This window comes from Pseudophryne corroboree, chromosome 5, assembly GCF_028390025.1.
Source record: "Pseudophryne corroboree isolate aPseCor3 chromosome 5, aPseCor3.hap2, whole genome shotgun sequence".
In the NCBI taxonomy this organism is placed as follows: Eukaryota; Metazoa; Chordata; class Amphibia; order Anura; family Myobatrachidae; genus Pseudophryne; species Pseudophryne corroboree.
The window spans coordinates 39,787,268-39,803,910 of record NC_086448.1 but is presented as its reverse complement, the minus strand read 5'-3'; the positions used below and the strand labels follow the sequence as shown (position 1 = coordinate 39,803,910).

Below are 16,643 nucleotides of genomic sequence, written 5' to 3'. Positions count from 1 at the left end.
CCCTCCCCAAACAGCACATGACGCAAAGAAAAAAAGAGGCGCAATGAGGTAGCTGACTGTGTGAGTAAGATTAGCGACCCTAGTGGCCGACACAAACACCGGGCCCATCTAGGAGTGGCACTGCAGTGTCACGCAGGATGTCCCTTCCAAAAAACCCTCCCCAAACAGCACATGACGCAAAGAAAAAAAGAGGCGCAATGAGGTAGCTGTGTGAGTAAGATTAGCGACCCTAGTGGCCGACACAAACACCGGGCACATCTAGGAGTGGCACTGCAGTGTCACGCAGGATGTCCCTTCCAAAAAACCCTCCCCAAACAGCACATGACGCAAAGAAAAAAAGAGGCGCAATGAGGTAGCTGTGTGAGTAAGATTAGCGACCCTAGTGGCCGACACAAACACCGGGCCCATCTAGGAGTGGCACTGCAGTGTCACGCAGGATGTCCCTTCCAAAAAACCCTCCCCAATCAGCACATGATGCAAAGAAAAAGAAAAGAAAAAAGAGGTGCAAGATGGAATTATCCTTGGGCCCTCCCACCCACCCTTATGTTGTATAAACAAAACAGGACATGCACACTTTAACCAACCCATCATTTCAGTGACAGGGTCTGCCACACGACTGTGACTGATATGACGGGTTGGTTTGGACCCCCCCCAAAAAAGAAGCAATTAATCTCTCCTTGCACAAACTGGCTCTACAGAGGCAAGATGTCCACCTCATCTTCACCCTCCGATATATCACCGTGTACATCCCCCTCCTCACAGATTATCAATTCGTCCCCACTGGAATCCACCATCTCAGCTCCCTGTGTACTTTGTGGAGGCAATTGCTGCTGGTCAATGTCTCCGCGGAGGAATTGATTATAATTCATTTTAATGAACATCATCTTCTCCACATTTTCTGGATGTAACCTCGTACGCCGATTGCTGACAAGGTGAGCGGCGGCACTAAACACTCTTTCGGAGTACACACTTGTGGGAGGGCAACTTAGGTAGAATAAAGCCAGTTTGTGCAAGGGCCTCCAAATTGCCTCTTTTTCCTGCCAGTATAAGTACGGACTGTGTGACGTGCCTACTTGGATGCGGTCACTCATATAATCCTCCACCATTCTATCAATGTTGAGAGAATCATATGCAGTGACAGTAGACGACATGTCCGTAATCGTTGTCAGGTCCTTCAGTCCGGACCAGATGTCAGCATCAGCAGTCGCTCCAGACTGCCCTGCATCACCGCCAGCGGGTGGGCTCGGAATTCTGAGCCTTTTCCTCGCACCCCCAGTTGCGGGAGAATGTGAAGGAGGAGATGTTGACAGGTCGCGTTCCGCTTGACTTGACAATTTTGTCACCAGCAGGTCTTTCAACCCCAGCAGACCTGTGTCTGCCGGAAAGAGAGATCCAAGGTAGGCTTTAAATCTAGGATCGAGCACGGTGGCCAAAATGTAGTGCTCTGATTTCAACAGATTGACCACCCGTGAATCCTTGTTAAGCGAATTAAGGGCTGCATCCACAAGTCCCACATGCCTAGCGGAATCGCTCCCTTTTAGCTCCTTCTTCAATGCCTCCAGCTTCTTCTGCGTTTGCGAGATGCTGCTACTGGTGCCGCCGCTGCTGTTCTTGCGGCGGGAGTCCATACATCTACCCAGTGGGCTGTCACAGTCATATAGTCCTGACCCTGCCCTGCTCCACTTGTCCACATGTCCGTGGTTAAGTGGACATTGGGTACAGCTGCATTTTTTAGGACACTGGTGACTCTTTTTCTGAGGTCTGTGTACATTTTCGGTATCGCCTGCCTAGAGAAATGGAACCTAGATGGTATTTGGTACCGGGGACACAGTACCTCCAACAAGTCTCTAGTTGGCTCTGCAGTAATGATGGATACCGGAACCACGTTTCTCACCACCCAGGATGCCAAGGCCTCAGTTATCCGCTTTGCAGTAGGATGACTGCTGTGATATTTCATCTTCCTCGCAAAGGACTGTTGAACAGTCAATTGCTTACTGGAAGTAGTACAAGTGGGCTTACGACTTCCCCTCTGGGATGACCATCGACTCCCAGCGGCAACAACAGCAGCGCCAGCAGCAGTAGGCGTTACACGCAAGGATGCATCGGAGGAATCCCAGGCAGGAGAGGACTCGTCAGACTTGCCAGTGACATGGCCTGCAGGACTATTGGCATTCCTGGGGAAGGAGGAAATTGACACTGAGGGAGTTGGTGGGGTGGTTTGCGTGAGCTTGGTTACAAGAGGAAGGGATTTACTGGTCAGTGGACTGCTTCCGCTGTCACCCAAAGTTTTTGAACTTGTCACTGACTTATTATGAATGCGCTGCAGGTGACGTATAAGGGAGGATGTTCCGAGGTGGTTAACGTCCTTACCCCTACTTATTACAGCTTGACAAAGGGAACACACGGCTTGACACCTGTTGTCCGCATTTCTGTTGAAATACCTCCACACCGAAGAGCTGATTTTTTTGGTATTTTCACCTGGCATGTCAACGGCCATATTCCTCCCACGGACAACAGGTGTCTCCCCGGGTGCCTGACTTAAACAAACCACCTCACCATCAGAATCCTCCTGGTCAATTTCCTCCCCAGCGCCAGCAACACCCATATCCTCCTCATCCTGGTGTACTTCAACACTGACATCTTCAATCTGACTATCAGGAACTGGACTGCGGGTGCTCCTTCCAGCACTTGCAGGGGGCGTGCAAATGGTGGAAGGCGCATGCTCTTCACGTCCAGTGTTGGGAAGGTCAGGCATCGCAACCGACACAATTGGACTCTCCTTGTGGATTTGGGATTTCAAAGAACGCACAGTTCTTTGCGGTGCTTTGCCTTTTGCCAGCTTGAGTCTTTTCAGTTTTCTAGCGAGAGGCTGAGTGCTTCCATCCTCATGTGAAGCTGAACCACTAGCCATGAACATAGGCCAGGGCCTCAGCCGTTCCTTGCCACTCCGTGTGGTAAATGGCATATTGGCAAGTTTACGCTTCTCCTCCGACAATTTTATTTTAGGTTTTGGAGTCCTTTTTTTACTGATATTTGGTGTTTTGGTTTTGACATGCTCTGTACTATGCCATTGGGCATCGGCCTTGGCAGACGACGTTGCTGGCATTTCATCGTCTCGGCCATGACTAGTGGCAGCAGCTTCAGCACGAGGTGGAAGTGGATCTTGATCTTTCCCTAATTTTGGAACCTCAACATTTTTGTTCTCCATATTTTAATAGGCACAACTAAAAGGCACCTCAGGTAAACAATGGAGATGGATGGATTGGATACTAGTATACAATTATGGACGGGCTGCCGAGTGCCGACACAGAGGTAGCCACAGCCGTGAACTACCGCACTGTACTGTGTCTGCTGCTAATATATAGACTGGTTGATAAAGAGATAGTATACTCGTAACTAGTATGTATGTATAAAGAAAGAAAAAAAAACCACGGTTAGGTGGTATATACAATTATGGACGGGCTGCCGAGTGCCGACACAGAGGTAGCCACAGCCGTGAACTACCGCACTGTACTGTGTCTGCTGCTAATATATAGACTGGTTGATAAAGAGATAGTATACTCGTAACTAGTATGTATGTATAAAGAAAGAAAAAAAAACCACGGTTAGGTGGTATATACAATTATGGACGGGCTGCCGAGTGCCGACATAGAGGTAGCCACAGCCGTGAACTACCGCACTGTACTGTGTCTGCTGCTAATATATAGACTGGTTGATAAAGAGATAGTATACTCGTAACTAGTATGTATGTATAAAGAAAGAAAAAAAAACCACGGTTAGGTGGTATATACAATTATGGACGGGCTGCCGAGTGCCGACACAGAGGTAGCCACAGCCGTGAACTACCGCACTGTACTGTGTCTGCTGCTAATATATAGACTGGTTGATAAAGAGATAGTATACTCGTAACTAGTATGTATGTATAAAGAAAGAAAAAAAAACCACGGTTAGGTGGTATATACAATTATGGACGGGCTGCCGAGTGCCGACACAGAGGTAGCCACAGCCGTGAACTACCGCACTGTACTGTGTCTGCTGCTAATATATAGACTGGTTGATAAAGAGATAGTATACTCGTAACTAGTATGTATGTATAAAGAAAGAAAAAAAAACCACGGTTAGGTGGTATATACAATTATGGACGGGCTGCCGAGTGCCGACACAGAGGTAGCCACAGCCGTGAACTACCGCACTGTACTGTGTCTGCTGCTAATATATAGACTGGTTGATAAAGAGATAGTATACTCGTAACTAGTATGTATGTATAAAGAAAGAAAAAAAAACCACGGTTAGGTGGTATATACAATTATGGACGGGCTGCCGAGTGCCGACACAGAGGTAGCCACAGCCGTGAACTACCGCACTGTACTGTGTCTGCTGCTAATATATAGACTGGTTGATAAAGAGATAGTATACTCGTAACTAGTATGTATGTATAAAGAAAGAAAAAAAAACCACGGTTAGGTGGTATATACAATTATGGACGGGCTGCCGAGTGCCGACACAGAGGTAGCCACAGCCGTGAACTACCGCACTGTACTGTGTCTGCTGCTAATATATAGACTGGTTGATAAAGAGATAGTATACTCGTAACTAGTATGTATGTATAAAGAAAGAAAAAAAAACCACGGTTAGGTGGTATATACAATTATGGACGGGCTGCCGAGTGCCGACACAGAGGTAGCCACAGCCGTGAACTACCGCACTGTACTGTGTCTGCTGCTAATATATAGACTGGTTGATAAAGAGATAGTATACTCGTAACTAGTATGTATGTATAAAGAAAGAAAAAAAAACCACGGTTAGGTCACTGGTATATACAATTATGGACGGGCTGCCGAGTGCCGACACAGAGGTAGCCACAGCCGTGAACTACCGCACTGTACTGTGTCTGCTGCTAATATATAGACTGGTTGATAAAGAGATAGTATACTCGTAACTAGTATGTATGTATAAAGAAAGAAAAAAAAACCACGGTTAGGTCACTGGTATATACAATTATGGACGGGCTGCCGAGTGCCGACACAGAGGTAGCCACAGCCGTGAACTACCGCACTGTACTGTGTCTGCTGCTAATATATAGACTGGTTGATAAAGAGATAGTATACTCGTAACTAGTATGTATGTATAAAGAAAGAAAAAAAAACCACGGTTAGGTCACTGGTATATACAATTATGGACGGGCTGCCGAGTGCCGACACAGAGGTAGCCACAGCCGTGAACTACCGCACTGTACTGTGTCTGCTGCTAATATATAGACTGGTTGATAAAGAGATAGTATACTCGTAACTAGTATGTATGTATAAAGAAAGAAAAAAAAACCACGGTTAGGTCACTGGTATATACAATTATGGACGGGCTGCCGAGTGCCGACACAGAGGTAGCCACAGCCGTGAACTACCGCACTGTACTGTGTCTGCTGCTAATATATAGACTGGTTGATAAAGAGATAGTATACTCGTAACTAGTATGTATGTATAAAGAAAGAAAAAAAAACCACGGTTAGGTGGTATATACAATTATGGACGGGCTGCCGAGTGCCGACACAGAGGTAGCCACAGCCGTGAACTACCGCACTGTACTGTGTCTGCTGCTAATATATAGACTGGTTGATAAAGAGATAGTATACTCGTAACTAGTATGTATGTATAAAGAAAGAAAAAAAAACCACGGTTAGGTCACTGGTATATACAATTATGGACGGGCTGCCGAGTGCCGACACAGAGGTAGCCACAGCCGTGAACTACCGCACTGTACTGTGTCTGCTGCTAATATATAGACTGGTTGATAAAGAGATAGTATACTCGTAACTAGTATGTATGTATAAAGAAAGAAAAAAAAACCACGGTTAGGTCACTGGTATATACAATTATGGACGGGCTGCCGAGTGCCGACACAGAGGTAGCCACAGCCGTGAACTACCGCACTGTACTGTGTCTGCTGCTAATATATAGACTGGTTGATAAAGAGATAGTATACTCGTAACTAGTATGTATGTATAAAGAAAGAAAAAAAAAACCACGGTTAGGTCACTGGTATATACAATTATGGACGGGCTGCCGAGTGCCGACACAGAGGTAGCCACAGCCGTGAACTACCGCACTGTACTGTGTCTGCTGCTAATATAGACTGGTTGATAAAGAGATAGTATACTACTAATATTATATACTGGTGGTCAGGTCACTGGTCACTAGTCACACTGGCAGTGGCACTCCTGCAGCAAAAGTGTGCACTGTTTAATTTTAATATAATATTATGTACTCCTGGCTCCTGCTATAACCTATAACTGGCACTGCAGTAGTGCTCCCCAGTCTCCCCCACAATTATAAGCTGTGTGAGCTGAGCAGTCAGACAGATATATAATATATATAGATGATGCAGCACACTGGCCTGAGCCTGAGCAGTGCACACAGATATGGTATGTATGTGACTGAGTCACTGTGTGCTGTGTATCGCTTTTTTCAGGCAGAGAACGGATTATAAATAAAAGTGGTGGTCACTGGTCACTATCAGCAAAACTCTGCACTGTACACTACTGAGTACTCCTAATGCTCCCCAAAATTAGTAAATCAAGTGTCTAAACGGAGAGGACGCCAGCCACGTCCTCTCCCTATCAATCTCAATGCACGTGTGAAAATGGCGGCGACGCGCGGCTCCTTATATAGAATCCGAGTCTCGCGATAGAATCCGAGCCTCGCGAGAATCCGACAGCGTCATGATGACGTTCGGGCGCGCTCGGGTTAACCGAGCAAGGCGGGAAGATCCGAGTCGCTCGGACTCGTGAAAAAAAACATGAAGTTCTGGCGGGTTCGGATTCAGAGAAACCGAACCCGCTCATCTCTAGTATTATGGTGAGGCACCACTGGGGAGGTTAGGGTAAGGCTGGGGAGAGGGGATTAGGGTTAGGTTCCACCGGGGAAGTTAGGGTTAGGCTAGAAGGGGGATTGCGGGGGGTAGGGCTGCGGGGAGGAGGGATTAGGGTTAGGCACCACTGGGGAGGTTAGGGTTATGCTGGGGGAGTTATGGTTAGGCACCACTGGGGAGGTTAGGCTGGGGAGGGTGGATTAGGGTTAGGTACCATCGGGGAGGTTAGGGTTAGGCTGGGGGGGGATTGCAGGGGGTAGGGCTGCGGGGAGGAGGGTTTAGGGTTAGGCACCACTGGGGAGGTTATGGTTAGGCTGGGGGGTTAGGGTTAGGTACCACTGGGGAGGTTAGGGTTAGGCAGGGGGGGATTAGGATAGGGCTGCGGGGAGGGGGGATTAGGGTGAGGCACCCCTGGGGAGGTTAGGGTTAGGCTGGGGAGAGGCGATTAGGGTTAGGTTCCACCGGGGAGGTTTGGGTTAGGCTAGGGGGGGAATTGCGGGGGTAGGGCTGCGGGGAGGAAGGATTAGGGTTAGGCACCACTGGGGAGGTTAGGGTTTGGCTGGGGAGAGGGGATTAGGGTTAGGTACCACTGGGGAGGTTAGGGTTAGGCTGGGGGGATTAGGATAGGGCCGCAGGGAGGGGGGATTATGGTGAGACACCACTGGGGAGGTTAGGGTGGGGAGAGGGGATTAGGGTTAGGTACCACCGGGGAGGTTAGGGCTAAACTTGGGGGGATTAGGATAGGCCTGCGGGGAGGGGGGATTAGGGCAGAGCCGGCCTTAAGCATAGGCAAACTAGGCAAATGCCTAGGGCATTTGGTATGCTTAGGGGCACCAGCAGCTTCTGCTGATTAAAATGATATGCGGCATGCCTATATTCTGTGTGTGACTGCGGCTGTATCTGCATACGAAATGCTACGTTGCAGTGTAGTCCTGGAAATCACTGTACTGTAGCATTTCATATGCAGATATAGCCGCAGTCGCACACAGAATATAGGCATGCTGCATATAATTTTAATCAGCAGAAGTTGCTTGTGCATCCTAGCCACATAGTAATGCAAATAAGATGCATTTTCATAAACAAAAGGCGCCCGATGTTAGCAGAGCTGCCAGCTGACTCATGCCAGGCATCTCCTGCAGAACTAGCGGCAGTGCTAGGGGGCACCAGCCAAAATCTTGCCTAGGGCATCATATTGGTTAGGGCCGGCTCTGGATTAGGGTGAGACACCACTGGGGAGGTTAGGGTTAGGCTGGGGAGAGGGGATTAGGGTTAGATTCCACTGGGGAGGTTAGGGTTAGGCTGGGGGTGATTAGGATAGGGCTGCTGGGAGGGGGGATTAGGGTGAGACACCACTGGGGAGGTTAGGGTTAGGCTGGGGAGAGGGGATTAGGGTTAGGTTCCACCGGGGAGGTTAGGGTTAGGCTAGGCGGGGATTAGGGTAGGGCTGCGGGGAGGGTGGATTAGGGTTAGGCACTACTGGGGAGGGTTTGTGTGAGGATACGGTGCGGGAAAGGAAGGATAGGCTTCAGTGAGAGGGGGTTAGGCATTGCTGGGGAGGGTTAGGCTGTTTGTGCGGGGGGGGGGGGTGTATGGGTGGGCTGCGGGAAGGGGGGAGGGTAAGTATACTTACTCGACTGCTGTCGGGATTCTCAGCATTCTCAGGTCTTTTGTCCGCCAGAATCCCAAACGCCAGTCACACTTATCACACCCAACCTTGTCTACATAATACTTCCATTATATTGTTATTATGGAACAGACCATAACATAACCTTTGCTTTTTTTTTTACATGAACAACATAACTCTGCATAGGCGAGGATGGCATTTACCAGCTTATATAGAATACAGTACAGCATGTTTTGCAGAATAATTCCCAATATAGATTTATATCACGCAGCAGACAACGACACATAAAGATAATAATACACACAACTAGGCATATAGATTTGGATTGAGTCCCCGAGGCAGATAGATGCAAAGATATGATATCATACAGATACTATACATTCGCCGAGATAACACTGCGGATAAAAGCAGATCTCTCAGTGACAGAACAAAAGCCGTTTCTGGCAACCAGCTCTCTCCAACGCTCACTATGTATGACATGGAGAATGCTGAAGCTGCTTATATGCGCTTAGTGAGTGTCTTTGCTTTCAAAATGCATAACTGAGATAAAACAACAGCTGCCTTGGACTGTTTTCTTATTCCCAAAGTACACAACACAGTGATTCAGCCAGAGATCTAAAGCAACAATTGATGGCGACCACTGCAAGTAGCTAGCGTGGACGGATACAAAAGATAGCAACAATACATAATTCAAAGGATGGGATTGTCGTGAAATAGTAACTGGAGTTTTTGTCATATGTCAAAGCTCATTAATCTTAAATTATTTCACTGACGGACTTTAAATTGCTGATAGAAATATATTTCCAACAGGTTATGCGTTTGTTTTTTTCCTTTCGTCCAACCTGACGTTTCATTTAACACTTTCTTTTGAAGAAGAAGAAAAAAGAAGTAATGAGAGAGAGCTGTCAGAATGTACAATTAAGCTACGCGGCACAGCAAGGATCCTGGCAGAGAGCTTTTATTGATGGGTATCTTTCCAGAAGCAGCTAAAAAGTTCCAGATATGCTCTATAACATATTAATGTGGGCTTAGAAATACTGTATAGGGCCCCATTTAACACACGTTTTACTGATTTAGCGTTAAGGTAGACTGTGACAACTGAGGGGCTCATTCAGAGTTGATCGCTCGCTAGCAACGTTTTGCACTGCTGCGATCAGGTTCATTTTTGGCAAAACTGCGCATGCGTATGCACCGCATTGCACAGGCGCGTCGTATGGGTACAAAGAGGATCGGTGCTGGGCGATGGATTAAACGAAGAATCCATTCGCACGGCCGATCGCAAGGTGATTGACAGGAAAAGGGCGTTTGTGGGTGTCAACTGACCGTTTTCTGGGAGTGTTTGGTAAAACACAGGCATGTCCAAGCGTTTGCAGGGCGGGTGTCTGACGTCAATTCCGGGACCAAAAAGACTGAAGTGATCGCAGCGGCTGAGTAAGTCCAGAGCTACTCAGAAACTGCAAAAAACTTTTTAGTGCCGTCGGCTGCAAAAGCGTTCACACACTTGAAAAGCGAAAATACACTCCCCCATAGGCGGCGACAATCTGATCGCAGCGCTGCCAAAAGTTGCTAGCGAGCGATCAACTCGGAATGACCTCCTGAGTGTCTCCGCAACTAACACCATTTAAAATTCTACTGACCAACATCGATGGATGGTAATTACAGGTTGAGTATCCCTTATCCAAAATGCTTGGGACCAGAGGTATTTTGGATATCGGATTTTTCCGTATTTTGGAATAATTGCATACCATAATGAGATATCATGGTGATGTGACCTAAATCTAAGCACAGAATGCATTTATGTTACATATACACCTTATACACACAGCCTGAAGGTTATTTTAGCCAAAAAAATTTATAACTTTGTGCATTAAACAAAGTGTGTGTACATTCACACAATTCATTTATGTTTCATATACACCTTATACACACAGCCTGAAGGTCATTTAATACAATATTTTTAATAACTTTGTGTATTAAACAAACTTTGTGTACATTGAACCATCAAAAAACAAAGGTTTTACTTTCTCACTCTCACTCAAAAAAGTCCGTATTTTGGAATATTCCGTATTTCGGAATATTTGGATATGGGATACTCAACCTGTATCTTATGTTTTACAGTATATCCAGGTATAAGCGCTAAGAGAGAAACACCCCCTACTTGTGTATGTAATGATATATACGTATATGAATATTATTTTATGTGAATGTATTATATGTTCTTAATCACCTTTGATTAAAATATGTTTTATTAATATTATGGTCTGTCTAAGTTAAGTGCCAGCTGGAATCTCATTGTATTTCTGTAGTAGGATATTTTTCTATAGGAACTAGCTGTTACCATGAACAGTTTAACAAGCAATATTTTCCTATTCATATCAAGGGCTTATTCATTCCAATGGAGTTGGGCAATATCTGTAGAAATGACATTTGAATGGATGGCCTATTGATTTAAATAGTGCTCCCCATCATCATTTACTTTTGTTCACACATCAGCAAATAATAGGATTACTTCAGACCTGATCGCTAGGCTGCTAATTTTGCTGTCCTGCGATCAGATAGTCGCCTCCCAAGGGGAGTGTAAATTCGCCCATGCAAGTGTGCGATCGCATGTGTACGCTGTGCTACAAATGTCCCTCAGTCAGCGGACAGCTGCAAATCCGTTCACACCTCACTCACTATCTAATGATTTTTCCACTGTGTGCAGTGTGTGCGCAGCCCAGGGCTTACTCCTACAGTGCGATCAGAAAAGGCTGATCGGGGCCAGAGCTGACATCACACACCCTCCCAGAAAACGCTTGGGAATGCCTGCATTTTCCCCGACACTCCCAGAAAATGGCCAGCTACCACAAGGGCTTAAAGTGGTCCTGGAGAGGTGGTGGAACTCATTTACCGGACACCGAAACCCCCCCCACCACCACCACCACCCCCCTCCCCTCACCTGCAGACACACACAAATTAAGCGGAGCCTGGGCCAGTGCTAGTGTTTTCTGCACCCCCTGCTAACTGTAAATTAGTACCCTAAATACCACACTTTATAAAGGGACATTGATCTCACAAAGAAGCAGCGTGGTCACATAATAGTACCCCCAATTCAAATTACACCACACAGTAGCACAATCTTATTCACATTACACCACATAGTAATGCCCTTTATTCAGATGATATCACTTAGTAGTGCCCTTTATTCACATTGCACTACACCACAGTACCCTCTATACATGTTATGCCACACAGCAGTGCTCCTTTTATACAATTCCCACAATAGTAGAGCCCCTTACACATAATGACCACAGTAGTGCTGCTTATATACATATTGCCCACAGTAGTGCCCCTTATACACATCTATGCCTCTGTTACTCCAACAGCTTTCCCACTCTTTTGCCCCTCCAGCCCCCTCTCATTTTGTCTTCAAGATGCACAGAGCCTGCTCCTCTTCATGGCTCCTCTTCACTTCAGCAGCGGTGAAAGCATATCACATCACATGTGCCGTGCTAGAAAATGAACCACTTGGGACTGAGGAGGGGATGAATGCTGTCCAACAGACACAGCGTGTGTGAGTACCAGGAGGGGTGGGCTGTAGATGGAGGAGGACCATGGAGCCACCAGGACCTAAGTAAGAAGGAGATGGCTGCAGCTCATCAATAACACTAGTGCTGCCTGCATCATCTATTGACGTAGGTGATGGGGCAGGTTTTTCTGCTGGAATTACTGTACAGGACAATGAAGGTGGTGGAACTAGTCCCCCCTTCCATTATAGGTGGTGGAACTCAGTTCCACCTCGTCCTCCCCCCCCCCCCCCCCCCCACTTTAACCCCTGGTTACCACCCACAAACGGCCTCCTCATGTCAATCACCTTGCAAATGAAATTTTCACACCAGCTTGTCGCTGTTTGCCGATGTCTGTTGTTGTTTGCCGGTGTGCATTGCGGTGCATAAGCATGCGCAGTCAATCAAAAATCGCCTGCTGTGCGGAAACACACAGCAGCAATCAGGTCTGAATCGGGCCCATTGAATTAATCTCAGTTGATGTGTGAAGAAAACAGGGAGTCCCCAACATTTTCCCTACTGCCCGCCAACCACAGTATGGCTAGTATGAGAGACCGCTTGTCATTGGTTGTGTGGCTAAGCGGAGTGAGAGACAATCCAGTTTGCAAACACTCTGTAGCAAATCTCCACGTTTTCGGCTGGAGAATTTCCTTGAATTTCATATTTTCCCATTGATTTAGAAGAAGGTCTATTTGGAATGCAAGAGCAATTTTTGTTAATTACAGTAATACATGGGGTTATTTATGTCAATAAATGTAAATTTATTTTATGCATTTGATTACTATATTAGCATAATAGAACAGGATTTTATAGACTCCTTACCTTTAAACTGGGATCACTGATTTTGCAAAGAGGTTCCAAAATACCTCATTACCCCACTGAACGCAGCTCCTGGGTGAAGAACGCTGGCTCTCTTCTGTAGTATTTCGGGTGAGCACTGGTTTTTTTCCCCCATCCTCCATTGACATCCCATAGGGACCGTTCTGGCTGGGTCCTGCTATGAGATGTGACCCCACATTGTGGGTTTTCCTGTTAATTGTTGGATCTAGTCTGGGACTGGTGTTTACTGTGACATGGAGAAATCTCAGCTGACTGTCCCCAGAGCTAAATGGTTACTGGCCCTGGCTGTCTAGCAGTAGGGCTTATTGAAAATCCAATTTGATTTATTTTTAGAGTGTTGACCTTTTCCCGTTGCTTTGAATAGGCCATTCATTTCAATTTGGACTCTACATAAAGCACACATGCTGGAAGCGGGATCCAGTCTGAAGATCGACAGTGTCTAGGTCGACAATGTTTAGGTCGACAGGGGCAGAAGGTTGACAGGATCAGAAGGTCGACATGTTCTAGGTCGACGGGTCAAAAGGTCGACATGAGGTTTTTTTAAAAAAAAATCTTTTTTTTTTTTTACTTTTTCATACTTGACGATCCATGTGGACTACGATTGGAACGGTAATCTGTGCCGAGCGAAGCGGTAGCAGAGCGAGGCACTTTGCCCGAAGCATGGCGAGCATAGCGAGCCATGCAAGGGGACACGGTGCACTAATTGGGGTTCCCGGTCACTCTACGAACAAAACGACACAAAACCCCCCATAAAAAACTCATGTCGACCTTTTGACCTAGAACATGTTGACCTTCTGACTAGAGATGAGCGGGTTCGGTTCCTCTGAATCCGAACCCGCCCGAACTTCATGTTTTTTTACACGGGTCCGAGCGACTCGGATCTTCCCGCCTTGCTCGGTTAACCCGAGCGCGCCCGAACGTCATCATCACGCTGTCGGATTCTCGCGAGGCTCGGATTCTATCGCGAGACTCGGATTCTATATAAGGAGCCGCGCGTCGCGGCCATTTTCACACGTGCATTGAGATTGATAGGGAGAGGACGTGGCTGGCGTCCTCTCCGTTTAGAAATTAAAATAGATAGGAGAGTGAGAGTGAGACACTTCATTTACTTACTGGAGCTTAGGAGGAGTTATACTAGTGACTGATGACCAGTGACCTGACCACCAGTGCAGTTTTATAATTTATTATTATTTAATAATCCGTTCTGTTCTTGTTCTCTGCCTGAAAAAAACGATACACAGTGACTCAGTCACACTCACATACCATATCTGTGCTCAGCCCAGTGTGCTGCATCATCTATGTATAATATCTGACTGTGCTCACACAGCTTAATTGTGGGGGAGACTGGGGAGCAGTTATAGGTTATAGCAGGAGCCAGGAGTACATATTAAACAGTGCACACTTTTGCTGCCAGAGTGCCACTGCCAGTGTGACTGACCACTGACCACTGTGACCAGTGACCTGACCACACTGACCACCAGTATAGTATATTGTGATTGAATGTCTGCCTGAAAAAGTACACTCGTCGTGTGACTTGTGTGGTGTTTTTTTATTCTATAAAAATTAAAAAACTCATTCTGCTGACAGACAGTGTCCAGCAGGTCCGTCATTATATAATATATACCTGTCCGGCTGCAGTAGTGATATATATATTTTTTTTATATCATTATTTATCATCCTGTCTATACTAGCAGCAGACACAGTACGGTAGTTCACGGCTGTAGCTACCTCTGTGTCGGCACTCGGCAGTCCATCCATAATTGTATACCACCTACCCGTGGTTTTTTTTTTCTTTCTTCTTTATACATACTACATCTCATTATAATCCAGTCTATATTAGCAGCAGACACAGTACAGTACGGTAGTCCATGGCTGTAGCTACCTCTGTGTCGGCACTCGGCAGTCCATCCATAATTGTATACCACCTACCCGTGGTTTTTTTTTTCTTTCTTCTTTATACATACTACATCTCACTATCATCCAGTCTATATTAGCAGCAGACACAGTACAGTACGGTAGTCCACGGCTGTAGCTATCTCTGTGTCGGCACTCGGCAGTCCATCCATAATTGTATACCACCTACCCGTGGTTTTTTTTTTCTTTCTTCTTTATACATACTACATCTCATTATCAACCAGTCTATATTAGCAGCAGACACAGTACAGTACGGTAGTCCACGGCTGTAGCTACCTCTGTGTCGGCACTCGGCAGTCCATCCATAATTGTATACCACCTACCCGTGGTTTTTTTTTCTTTCTTCTTTATACATACTACATCTCATTATCAACCAGTCTATATTAGCAGCAGACACAGTACGGTAGTTCACGGCTGTAGCTACCTCTGTGTCGGCACTCGGCAGTCCATCCATAATTGTATACCACCTACCCGTGGTTTTTTTTTTCTTTCTTCTTTATACATACTACATCTCATTATCATCCAGTCTATATTAGCAGCAGACACAGTACAGTACGGTAGTCCACGGCTGTAGCTACCTCTGTGTCGGCACTCGGCAGTCCATCCATAATTGTATACCACCTACCCGTGGTTTTTTTTTTCTTTCTTCTTTATACATACTACATCTCATTATCATCCAGTCTATATTAGCAGCAGACACAGTACAGTACGGTAGTCCACGGCTGTAGCTACCTCTGTGTCGGCACTCGGCAGTCCATCCATAATTGTAAAACACCTACCCGTGGTTTTTTTTTTCTTTCTTCTTTATACATACTACATCTCATTATCAACCAGTCTATATTAGCAGCAGACACAGTATGGTAGTTCACGGCTGTAGCTACCTCTGTGTCGGCACTCGGCAGTCCATCCATAATTGTATACCACCTACCCGTGGTTTTTTTTTTCTTTCTTCTTTATACATACTACATCTCATTATCATCCAGTCTATATTAGCAGCAGACACAGTACAGTACGGTAGTCCACGGCTGTAGCTACCTCTGTGTCGGCACTCGGCAGTCCATCCATAATTGTATACCACCTACCCGTGGTTTTTTTTTTCTTTCTTCTTTATACATACTACATCTCATTATCATCCAGTCTATATTAGCAGCAGACACAGTACAGTACGGTAGTCCACGGCTGTAGCTACCTCTGTGTCGGCACTCGGCAGTCCATCCATAATTGTATAACACCTACCCGTGGTTTTTTTTTTTCTTTCTTCTTTATACATACTACATCTCATTATCAACCAGTCTATATTAGCAGCAGACACAGTACAGTATGGTAGTCCACGGCTGTAGCTACCTCTGTGTCGGCACTCGGCAGTCCATCCATAATTGTATACCACCTACCCGTGGTTTTTTTTTTCTTTCTTCTTTATACATACTACATCTCATTATCATCCAGTCTATATTAGCAGCAGACACAGTACAGTACGGTAGTCCATGGCTGTAGCTACCTCTGTGTCGGCACTCGGCAGTCCATCCATAATTGTATACCACCTACCCATGGTTTTTTTTTTTTCTTCTTTATACATACTACATCTCATTATCAACCAGTCTATATTAGCAGCAGACACAGTACAGTACGGTAGTCCACGGCTGTAGCTACCTCTGTGTCGGCACTCGGCAGTCCATCCATAATTGTATACCACCTAACCTTGGGTTTTTTTTTCTTTCTTCTTTATACATACTACATCTCATTATCATCCAGTCTATATTAGCAGCAGACACAGTACAGTACGGTAGTCCACGGCTGTAGCTACCTCTGTGTCGGCACTCGGCAGTCCATCCATAATTGTATACTAGTATCCATCC

At 46.0% G+C, this 16,643-nt stretch overlaps 1 protein-coding gene across 5 annotated transcripts in view; it reads right to left on the bottom strand.

The window, feature by feature from the left end:
• LOC134927157 (uncharacterized) overlaps nt 1–13,154 on the bottom strand; it is a 190,995-nt gene extending 177,841 nt beyond the window's left edge. For all 5 annotated transcript variants that reach the window (XR_010177568.1, XM_063921230.1, XM_063921227.1 and 2 more), the window contains exon 1: nt 12,856–13,154. The gene's annotated coding sequence lies outside the window, so the exon portion shown is untranslated. The remainder of the gene's footprint in view (nt 1–12,855) is intronic.
• Between the last annotated feature and the right edge of the window lie 3,489 nt (nt 13,155–16,643).